Source organism: Myotis yumanensis, unplaced genomic scaffold (assembly GCF_028538775.1).
Source record: "Myotis yumanensis isolate MYYU_CA2020_CCGP unplaced genomic scaffold, mMyoYum1.0.hap1 SCAF_1, whole genome shotgun sequence".
Lineage (NCBI taxonomy): Eukaryota > Metazoa > Chordata > Mammalia > Chiroptera > Vespertilionidae > Myotis > Myotis yumanensis.
This window is the reverse complement of record NW_027223752.1, coordinates 51,562,802-51,574,335: the sequence shown is the minus strand read 5'-3', so window position 1 is coordinate 51,574,335 and position 11,534 is coordinate 51,562,802.

Genomic DNA, 11,534 nt, shown 5'->3' with positions numbered 1-11,534 from the left:
CTCCCTCTCCCTTCCTCTCTGAAATCAATAAAAATATATTTTTTTAAAAAGCTAGTAAGTGATAGAGTTAGAATTTGGACCCAGAGTTGCCTGACCCTGTGCTTTGTCTGGACTTATATGGCGAAGGAGTGAGAAGGCCGCTGCCACAGCTTGCTGTGTGAAGGAGTGGGGCTGCCTGGCAAGCAAGTGACAAAAATGGAGACCCACCTTCCTATATGTTTTCCACTATGCTAGCCACTAGCCACGTGTGGCTATTTAAATTTAAATTAATTAAAATAAAGCTAAAAATTCAGCTCCTCAGTCCCATTAGCCACACTTCATGTACTGAATAGCCACATGTGGCTAGTGGTTATGGTATTGCACAGTGAAAATTTTTCCGTCAACACAGAAAGTTCTGGACAGTGCTACATCCCATCATTCCCACGTCCCTACTGTATTTACTTCATTCTTCACTCTGGCAACATGCCTGCCCCGCTCCCAGCTCCCTGTTTCCAGCCGCGTCCTCCCTCCCGCTGTGCCCTCTGCAACCTGTGATCAGCGAATTCCTCCGTATCTCAGCCTTCTCTCAGGATGCTGCCTTCATCGCTGGCCTGACCTGAAACCTGGCTCTCCCTTAAGGACACTGCTTCTTTAGCAGCCCTTTCAGGTGAATGCTATTTTCCTCTCATTCCCACGTACGTACCTCAGAGTCAGGAAGTGGGATGTTCCTCTCTCCCAATACCTCTTCTGAACCCCTCCCTCCTACAGTGCTGCCCCTCCTTCCTACGAAACCCCTGTTTTGACTCTTGGCTCACTGCTCCTCTCTCCACCCTAAATTGTGTTTTATTTGGTGAGCTCAGCATCCCTATGATGGCCTCTCCAACATCCTCCTCTCACTTCCTTGACCTTCTCGCCCCAGCAATATTTTCCACACCGCAGCAGCTGCCTGCTCCTGTAGTCGCACCTTCAACTTCGTTTTCACCGAAAACCATACTTCTTCCCATATGTAGACTCTCTGACCACAACCTTTTTTTGTTTAATTTTTAAAATTTATTTGAGAGAGACAGAGGAAGGGGTGGGGGAGGGAGAAAGAGACATCGATTTGTTGTTCCACTTATGTATGCATTCAGTGGCTGTATGTGGCCCGACCCGGGGATGGAACCCTCAACCTTGGCGTACTGGGACGATGCTCTGACTGAACTTCCCGGCCAGGGCAACCTTTTTCTTAATTAAGCCTCCCTCAGTCGTTTTTTGACCCTTCTCATGAGCTCCCATCCCTTGCCCTCACTAAATTCTCACTATTCATTGGCCCTAGTTTTTTTGTTCCTTCCTTTTAGCTTTACTTCCATCATCCATCATTATAACCACTCTCTTGCCCCATCTTCTTCCTCCCTTGGTGCTTACCTGGCTAAACCCTTAATCTGGATAAACCCACCATCTGCCTCTTCAGTGATTTTGCTAAAGCAAAATCACACCACCAGGCAGATTATCCTCATTCCTTGTTTGCCATCCTACCCTCAAATGGCTCTCAACAGTGCCTGGGAATTCCTGCTACATTTCTTGCTTTTCCACTCTCTAAGACAACTTGTATACCTATTCTCTTTCTCTGCAAAACCTCTAACCCTCTCATCTTAGCTGATGACCTAGCCTCACACTTTTTTAAAATTGATTTTTAGAGAGGGAGATAGAGAGAGAGAAAACCATTGATGTAAAAGCACAACATTGATTGGCTGTCTCCACGCCCCCTACCAGGGATCTAGCCCACAATCGAACCAGCAACCTTTTGGTGCACAGATGATGCCCAACCAAGTGAGCCACACTGGCCAAGGGTAGCTTCATACCCCCCCCCAATTTTATTGAGATATAATTGAAACATAATATCATATTAGTTTTAGGTGTACAACATAATAATTAGATGAATATCTCTCTCTCTAGCCCCTTATGTTACTGAGGAAATAGAAGAGAAACTTTCTCTTATTCCTGACACAATCTGCAAATCTATCTGCCTCTCCACCCACCTGTGTCTCTCCCTTCCCCTATCTGAGAATGCCCCACCTCCTTTACAAAAGACCAGCTAATCCCGCCACAGAAGCAAGGGGCCCATCCCCGCTCCTCTTTTCAAGAACCTGGCTCCTACAGTCTCATCTTTCCCTCCGGCACACAAGCATGCCCTCCCATCCTTAAAAAATAAGACAGCCATTCTGAACAAACAGTTTGGCAGTTCTTAGGAAAGTAACCATGCAACCAGTACATGACCCAGCAACTGTACTCCTGGGCATTCATCCCAAAGACATAAAAACTGTTCACATAAAACACAAAAAAACAACTCATGCATGTATGTCCATAACAGCTGTATTCATAATAGCCAAAAATTAGAATCAGCCCAGATGTCCTTCAGCAGGTGAACAGTTAAACAAACTGGGGTACATCCACACCATGGAATACAACTCAACAATTTTAAATTTAATTTAAAAAATAATATATATAATGTGATGAGTGTATATTTAGGTAAAATCACATATGTAAATACAATAAAAACGTATTTAGCAACAACAAAATATGAGTTAGGTTACAGGGCAGAAGAGTGTTCTAGTCCCTAGGCACTGCTCTTGCAACTCCAGGGAACAAAAACAGGCAAGTCTGAAGAGAATATATGATAACAGGTAAGTTAGAGGCTGGACAGGTAATCAGTGGGCCCTGTTGAGGGACTGCATATCTATAGGATCTCATTCAAAAAGCTATGTGGTGCCATGTGCTTCAGACAAATCTGGGCTTGGCCACTGGCCGGCTGTATGACTTTGGGCTAGTCAGTCACATGGCTACTGACGGCCTGTCTCCTCCTCAGTGAAAAGCAGGGACCATGGGCCCTGCCCTCCAAGACTGCGGGGGCGGGGGGAGGTGGGGCATTAAATAAAGTAGTGTGACAGCATCTACTTTCAGTGTCTAGAAAATGTTCCATAAATGTAAATTCAATTCAGTCCCACTTCTCTGTATAAAAAATCTGCTCTCCAGACAAGATCAGATAAAAAGCTAATTTATAATGATAAAATTCATGAATGTTTACTGATGATGCTCAAAAAGAAAGAGAAAAGAGAGCGAGAGAGAGAAAGGAGAAGTAAAAGGAAAAAAGGAACATCATTGACCACCTTTAGAGAATTTGGAGAATCCAACTCATTATTCTGAACTTTGGTAGATACAGGGAGAGAATCAGGTCAAGCATTTAATCTGCCTTTAGTGAGCTGTGCGTTAGGTTCACAACATTATTGATGTGAGATTGTTCTCCTGAACACTGGTAAGAGTAATAAACAAGCATTCAATTTGATTTCCTTACAAACATGCCTCAAGGTAACCAATTAGGTAAGAAATGAAGAAGGAAGAATAAAACATCAAAATTTTACAAACCCTTAATGCGATCGATGGGTAAATCACCAATAGCTGTTACAGTTACAAAGGAGAGAGACAGGACGGTTATGTACCCCCTGATGAAAGGGTTCATCACCACTTATGAATATTCTAGACAAAAACTTTAACCTGAATCTGAGTGAGCTTTCTAATGAAAAACAGTTTACAGAAAACAAAAGGAGAGAAAAGAATGCAATCAGCAAAATCTTGAATATAGGAAATTTCTAAAGGAAAAAAAAATCTCTCTTCACCAAATGGGGTGGGGTGGGGAGGATCTGTAGATTCAAATAGATTTAAGAGACTTATCCATCACAGGGAACCAGTGTGACCTTTTTGGATGTTAACTAAAGCTGTAGAGAGAATCATTTCACAGGATATACATAGATCAAAGCATTGCACACCTAAAACTAATACAATGTTATATGTCAGTTGTACCTCAATGTTTAAAAAGGAAATAATTATTCTTGTTTTAGGTCTAGTTGTTTTATAAAGAATCCTTATCTTTTTTTTTAATATATATTTTTATTGATTTCAGAGAGGAAGGGAGAGGAAGAGAGAGATAGAAACATCAATGATGAGAGGGAATCATTGATTGGCTGCCTCCTGCATGCCACCTACTGGGGACCGAGCCAGCAATCCGGGAATGTGCCCTTGACCGGAATCAAACCTGGGATCCTTGAGTCCGCAGGCTGAGACTCTATCCACTGAGCCAAACTGGCTAGGGCTAGAATCCTTATCTTTTAGTGATACACACTGAAATATTTATGAATGAAATGAAATGTCTGAGGTGAGCTCCAAAAAAACACAAATGAGCGAGGACATGGATAAAACCAGAAGCTATGAGTTGATGACTGTTGAACCATGCTTTTAACTTTTATGTATGTTTGACATTTTCCATAACAAAAATTTGGAAAACAAATAATAACAGCAACAACAAATCGTAACCCGTGCCAACCTGACATCCACCCCACGACTCACATGGGCTGCTCACGTCCGGGCCGCCTCTGACCCAGAGCGGGCTTTCTGTCCTCCTGCCTGACTCAGGAACACGCAATAGAGTTGACCACTGCTTTCCTCTTGGGACACTGTCCTTTCTTCTCCTCTATGACACGGTCCTCTCCTGAGCGGTCTCTGGCTGCTGCTTCTCGATGGCCTTTTCCACTTTCACCAACTCTACCTGCCCTCTATAGCCCTGATGATCTCATTCATTCCCATGAATTTATGTGTTACCCATGGTCTGAAGGTTACCAAGCCTGTGTGTCTAGCCTAGAATCCTCCTTTAAGCTACAGACATACAGGCGCTATGACAAGGTCAGCCTGGCTCTAACCGCACACGCCCAAATCCTTGATTCCACCTGTCGCCTCAAACCCGGTCCTTCCCCAGGGTCCCCTTCTTTCCCATCTCCATAAATAGCCCTCCGTCACCTGCTGCTCAGGCAGATACCTAGTCGTGGTTAGAATTCCTCTCTTCCCTCACCCCTCTTCCCTTCTCATCCAACCCATCATAACAAGTCCTGTCATTTCTGTCTCCAAAATGGTCACATCTATTCTCCATCTTTCCCATCCTGATCCCAGCCACCACCATCTCTGCTCAGAAGACTACGGCCTCTTCCTTGTCTCTTTTCTTGCTCTCTTCCAATCCATTCCCCTCTAAAATGCCGGGTAATTACTATTTTAAGAAGTATTTTTAAAATGTAGATGGTGTCAGTATTGTGCTTTGAGCCCTCCAAGGGCTCCCCACCTCGTTTGCCATGAATCCAATCCCTCTCCTCTCCTGCCTTTTGTTGTGGGAAAATTGTATTGTGGGAAAAGTCAACGAACATTTGGTGAAGCCGGAAAGCTTACAGTAAAGCTGGAGAGACATTGTTTACATGAATGAAACAAGTAGGAAGCAATTAGTGCAAAAGTGTGTTGCTCAGCCTGCGAGTGGAGGAATAGAGAACTGCGGTCAGCTTCTCTGCTAATAACAGACACAACTTAAATCCCACCTTTTCCAGGTGGAAACGGAGCCGGAGGCACTAAAAAAAGGTAAAGCTGAAGGTTCTAAAAGGCCCAAGCAAGAAGATGCGGACACCAAGGGCGGGGCATTTTCTCTCTGCTCCCTCGCAGGATGACGCCGAAGCTGCGTTTGGGACTGTGGGGGGTTCCAGAGACAGTCCTCCCCCTTCGTGGCCATCGACCTCGGACACGGCACAGGTGCCCTTCAGGGCTCTTTCCTGCTCTCAGGACTGTGTAGGTTTCCAAGTGGCCGCTTTTATATGGCCGAGCTACACAGGGGCAGAAGTCACGTAAGGGATGAAATCAAATGTTAGGGCAGCGGTTCTCAACCTGTGGGTCGAGACCCCTTTGGGGGTCGAACGACCCTTTCACAGGGGTCGCCTAAGACCATCGGAAAACACATATATAATTACATATTGTTTTTGTGATTAATCACTATGCTTTAGTTATGTTCCATTTGTAGCAATGAAAATACATCCTGCATATCAGATATTTACATTACGATTCATAACAGTAGCAAAATGACAGTTATGAAGTAGCAACGAAAATAATTTTATGGTTGGGGGTCACCACCACATGAGGAATTGTATGAAAGGGTCGCAGCATTAGGAAGGCCGAGAACCACTGTGTTAGGGGAAGGAGACTGGTTTTCAGCACCCATGGCACCCCTGTCCTGGGACCACGCTGGGTGTGGCAGGAGGAGGGAACGAGGATGGGTCTGTCCTTACCTCACAGGGTCTGGCCTGCACCCACGGGTCACTCCCTCCGGCAGGTTCCCAGGAACCGGGGAGGAGAGGGCAGGCTGGCTTTTAGAGGTGGCAAAGGTTAGCGAGGCGCCCTGCCCCTTGGCTCCCTGAGCAGGAAATGCCTGGCGGAAGGCAAGGCCATTAGAAGCACCAGAACCAAGGGGGAGCAAGGGGCAGAACATTATTTTAGACCAACAGGAAAAACAATAGCTGTGGTTGTCACCAACTTCCCAGCCCCAGAAATTGGGAATGACTAGTAACTCCTTTCTGCTCCTCTGAGAACAGCCCCACAGGCCTGTGAGCACTTCGTCCCTGCCCGTCGGGCCGTGATGGGCTCTGTCCAGAGAGAGAACGAGCCCTCAGATCTGCGTGCTCTGGTCCAGCACTGTCTTCTCAGCACTTGCTTTCACCTCTGGAGAAAAACTTCAGGAAAAAATGACCCTTTCTTCCCACCCACTTTCACTGGCCAAAATCCCCACCAAAGCCTGGCTTCAGCCCCTTATACCAGGAATTATACCCAAGGGGGAGTGTGGTCACCACTGGCTACCGCATAGAGGGGAAGGGGCCAACCTAATAAATGGGAGAGGCCGGCCCGTGTGGCTCAGAGCCCGGCCGGTGTGGTTCAGTTCCAGGTCACGGCACAGGCCCGGGTTGTGGACTCGATCCCCAGTCCGGGGTGTGCAGGAGGCAGCTGATCAATGATTCTCTGTCTTCATTGATGTTTCCATCTCTGTCTCCCTCTCCCTTCCTCTCTGAAATCAATAAAAATATATATTAAAAAAAGAAATGGGAAAGAGTTGTCAGACATGTGAAGTTTCACAGGGAAGGCGAGAAGGTAGGGAGAAAGGTTGAGGAAGGCTGACCTTCAGGGAAAGAACCGAGAGGGCGGGTGTGCGGTGGAAGTAGGGCAGCCAGGGAGTCCACAGCCTGCCAACCGGCCTGGGCTTTGTGCCCGGTCTCTGATCTGCCGCATTGTTCAGCTATTTCCTTCCCCCCTGGAAGTAGTAAGCAGTAAGGGGGTGAAAGGGGGGTGGTGCATGGCCAGGAGTAAATGGAACAGGGTGGAGCTTCCAGGCGGGTGGCGGGGGGAGGGACGCGCGTCCATTCCCATGACCAGCTGCCCTTCCGGCCACCCTGCGACCGCGTGGGAAAAGGCCTTGGGAGTGCTGGGACAGTGTGTGCATGTGTTTTCATTTGTGTCTGACTGCCTTGCTTGGCTGTAGTCACAGGACAAAGCCCCTTGAGAAACAGTCACCAGGCTATGTTCCCACTGGGCTCTGCCCTGGGAGAGGCCGAGGAACCCGCCCAGCGCCCGAGAGAAGGGCTCTGGGGCCGTAGGTCCAGCTCCCTGGAGGGGTCTTGGCTTCTGGTGACTCTAGATGGGCTGACTTCCTGGACCCAGGAGGGCGCTAAGCTCCCGCTTCCTGGCAGTCCTCTAGCCGGGTGTTGGGAAGTGGGTGAGAACCGGACATGAGTGAAGTCAGCCATTCCCACAGCGTCTCTCTAAGAAGCCCAGACTCTCATAACCACACAGACCGTAGAGCTAGGCGGCATGCCAGAGAGCATACCATGGCCCAGTGTTCTGCCTTCAGGCAGAAGCCATAAAGCAGAGATCACACACTAGCAGCCCACAGGCCAAATGCATCCTGCAGATTTTAGAGAGCGGGGAAGGAGGGGGGAGAGAGAACCATCCGTTGGTTGTCTCCTGCACGCCCACTACTGGGGATGGAGCCTGCAACCCAGGCATGTGCTGACGGGGAATTAAACAGGGCCTCCTGGTGCATGGGTCGATGCTCAACCACTGAGCCACACCGGCAGGACCAGCTGCTGTTACTTATCACCCTTACATGACTATTACATAGTTTTTTAATGTCCTTATCACTATAAAAAATGATGGCATAAAAGAAAGAGGGCCACCTGTTTCTGGAGAGAGTATTTCTACGCAGCCAGGCATATCTGTGAGCAAACGAAGACGGGATTTAGTGTCCTCCCACCACCTTTCCCCAATTTCCTCCACCTTCCGGTGACACGTGCTTACTGCCACCTTCTGACAATACTGGGCCACAGACTCTGAGCCACAATTACTTCCTATGCCTCCCCTTCCCCCAAAATAACAATTGTCATTATCTCAGTGAGCAAATCCCAGTTGCAAGGCATAAAGGAGTAATGTCTTGGGAGCACGCCCCAGCTCATCCCCAGCCCCAGGTAGCTCGTGACCTTATAATAAAGCTGAAACTCCTTAGCTGGAGGCATTCCCTCATGCAGAGGCCTGTGACCTGCGCGTGTGGATACATGGAAACACGTCCGATGGACTAACACTGAAAACCAAGGTCACATCCGGGGAGGTGGGAGGGGGCCAGACATGGAAGTGATGGTCCCAAGCCTATCCATAAAGTTTTAAATTTTTATAAGGAGACTGTATCATGCATACCTTGCATAATTAAAATAAATATGAAGCAGAAATGCCTTAGCCTAGTAAATGTTAGTCTCATCCTAATTTACCTTTCCAGCTAATCTCAGATTACTCCCCGTCTTAAACTAGTCCACTCACAGCTCCCTGAACATGCCCTATTTCTGCTTCCATACCTTTTCTCTCTCTTCCTCCTACCCAGAATGCCTTTCTCCTCCTCCTCTACCAAGCCAAACCCAGCCCATCCCCAAAACAGAAATCTTTCAGTAATTTAGCTCATGCACACCCTACACAGAATTGTAAAATGATGTACCCCCTCAGTAAAGCTGGCTTTTAAAAACTATGTTCTCTTGAAATGTTTAAATTTTAAAAATTCCCAACCATATTTAAACAGTTGCAACAGATGTGATTTCTAGTGTACTAGTATAGGACTTTAAAAAACGTATTAAATGTATCACAGAGACTTGATAGCCATCATCAACCATTTGTAAAATATATAAGCAAACTCTTTTCCAACAGAGGAAAATTTACATTATTGCATTTTCTCCTTGAACTCATATTTTCTTTCTACTTCCCCCACATAATGTTATCCTAATGTAATGTAAAGTTTATGCTTGGAAATATCATCAAACCATATGTCTCTGTCATAAAAAATATATATAAATTAAAATATCTTTTAGTATTTTTTGTATTCATAAGGATCTAGATTTAAGATTTTCTTCTGGATTGACTTATCATTACCATTACATTATTGTAAGTTTACTGTGAAAACAACATAAACATATTTTAAATGTTGATAAAGAATAAACATTAGAAGTAAAATTGTATAAGAAATACAACTCATATTTGGGTATGTACATGCTGGAATGAGACTGCTCAGCATTAATTTTACTTCCATATTTAATTTCTATAGATGTTAATGCTGAGAAATCTGGCTCATATAAATAAGAATAAGGGAATGGAAGAAGTCTGGAGAGTCACACAATACCACCTGCAGGTGACAACTGAATTTGTTTCACCTCCTTCAATTGCCCAAAGCAAAGTATTGGGAAATCTTTGATTTGCAAAAGGATGTATTAAATAGTCCTTTTCAGTCATTCACTTTCTCAATATTGAAATCAGCATTTTATTTTAAATATATTTTTATTGATTTCAGAGAGAAAGGAAGGGGAGAAACAGAAACATCAATGATGAGAGAGAATCATTGATCAGCTGCCTCCTGCAACACCCCCCACTGGGGATGGAGCGGGAAACCCAGGCATGTGCCCAGACTGGGAATCGAACCGTGACCTCCAAGTTCATAGGTCGACACTCAACCACTGCACTGCACTGCACTGGCTAGGCTGAAATCACTATTTTAAATTACTTATTTGGAGCCCCAGAGATTTTTACACATCAAGACAACACAGCAAAGTCAGATTTAGGTTGGAGAAGAGGTAAGTCCTTTGTATAGTATAGGGCATAAGGCTAAATTATGCTGCACTAATAAGCAAACTCAGAATCTTAGTTGCTTAAACCAACAAAGGTTTTTTTTCCCTCTCCCCCCAACTCTTACTTACCCCCAACTGAGTCACTCAGGGTTAGTTGAAGGGGTCCAGATTTCGCCATCTGAAATGTCATGTCACCATGGCAGAGAGAAGGTGAGGAGGAGAATATACACTGGCTCTGAAATGCTTCCATCAGAAGGACACGCTTTTGCTCCTATTTCATTGGCCAGAGCAAGTCCCATGGCCACACCTAACTTCTAAAAGGTGGGAAAGTACCCGAAAGGAAAATGGGTGAACAGCACCCACGAATACCATACCTTTCTTTTGTAGAATGGGAGACAAGAAATTTGAAAATGAAGGGAAGAGAGGCATTCTCAGGCACAGACGAGTGCAGACTGAACACGTGTTCTGGAAATGGACTCCCTTCAACTAACCCTGCCACCTCCCCTTAGGAACACCTTTTGTATCTCTAGGGGTATCCATGCCCCAGTGTGAAGACCACCGCTGCCTGGGAGGCTTCACCGACGCTGTAGATTCAGGGACCTCACCTGGGTCCTGCTGCCATTGTTGCTTACTGGCCAATGTCCATTTTGAAGCTACTGGGAGTTAGTTACCTATTTATTTATTTAAATATATTTTTATTGACTTCAGAGAGGAAAGGAGAGGGAGAGAGCGATAGAAACATCAATGATGAGAGAGAATCATTGATCGGCTGCCTCCTGCATGCCCCCTACTGGGGATCAAGCCCGCAACCAGGGCATGTGCCCTTGACCGGAATCGAACCCAGGACACTTAAGTCTGCAGGCTGATGCTCTATCCACTGAGCCAAATAAGCTAGGGCGAGTTAGTTACCTTTTTATATATATGTATAATATTTTCTTAGCAATCGGTGGTCTCTTTAAAGATGGGAACCATATCTGCACGTTTTTATACCCCTCACACTATTTAGCGAAGACGGTCAGAAAATATATGAGCTCTGCCTGATGGCTGAACCGCGTACTTCAGTCTCCTCATCTATGAAGTTGGAAGAACAAGGCTAGCCCTGCCCGTTACAACTGAGACGACAGAAACGCTCTCCAGTCCCAGTCTACTTCGTCTGCCAGGAATCAGTGTCTTGACACTGAACTTCTGAAACCCTGTATGTGATGATGAGCCACTGAAGGCTCTTGAAAAGAACTGTGGACAGTGGGTCTAGGCAGAATCAGTGACTGCTGGGTGGCTGGGGGGATATGGGAGATGTGTGTGTGTGAGGGGATGTAGGGAAGCTAAGGGCAGGGAGTCAAGGTAGAAAGTTGATCCTCTGAGGTGAGGCAATAGCGCCCTCTGGGAGGCGAGACAGGGAATAGCGAGCCTCATTGCACCCTCAGGGAACGACCCAGAACCCCCTTCCAGAACCCCCAAATCTGGATTCAAGATAGATCTGTAACCTTGGCAGAGAGAGGGAGATCACAAACAATCCTCACTCCTGCCAGCCAAAACCAATCGTTTCCTGCATACAACTCTGCCCCCTGG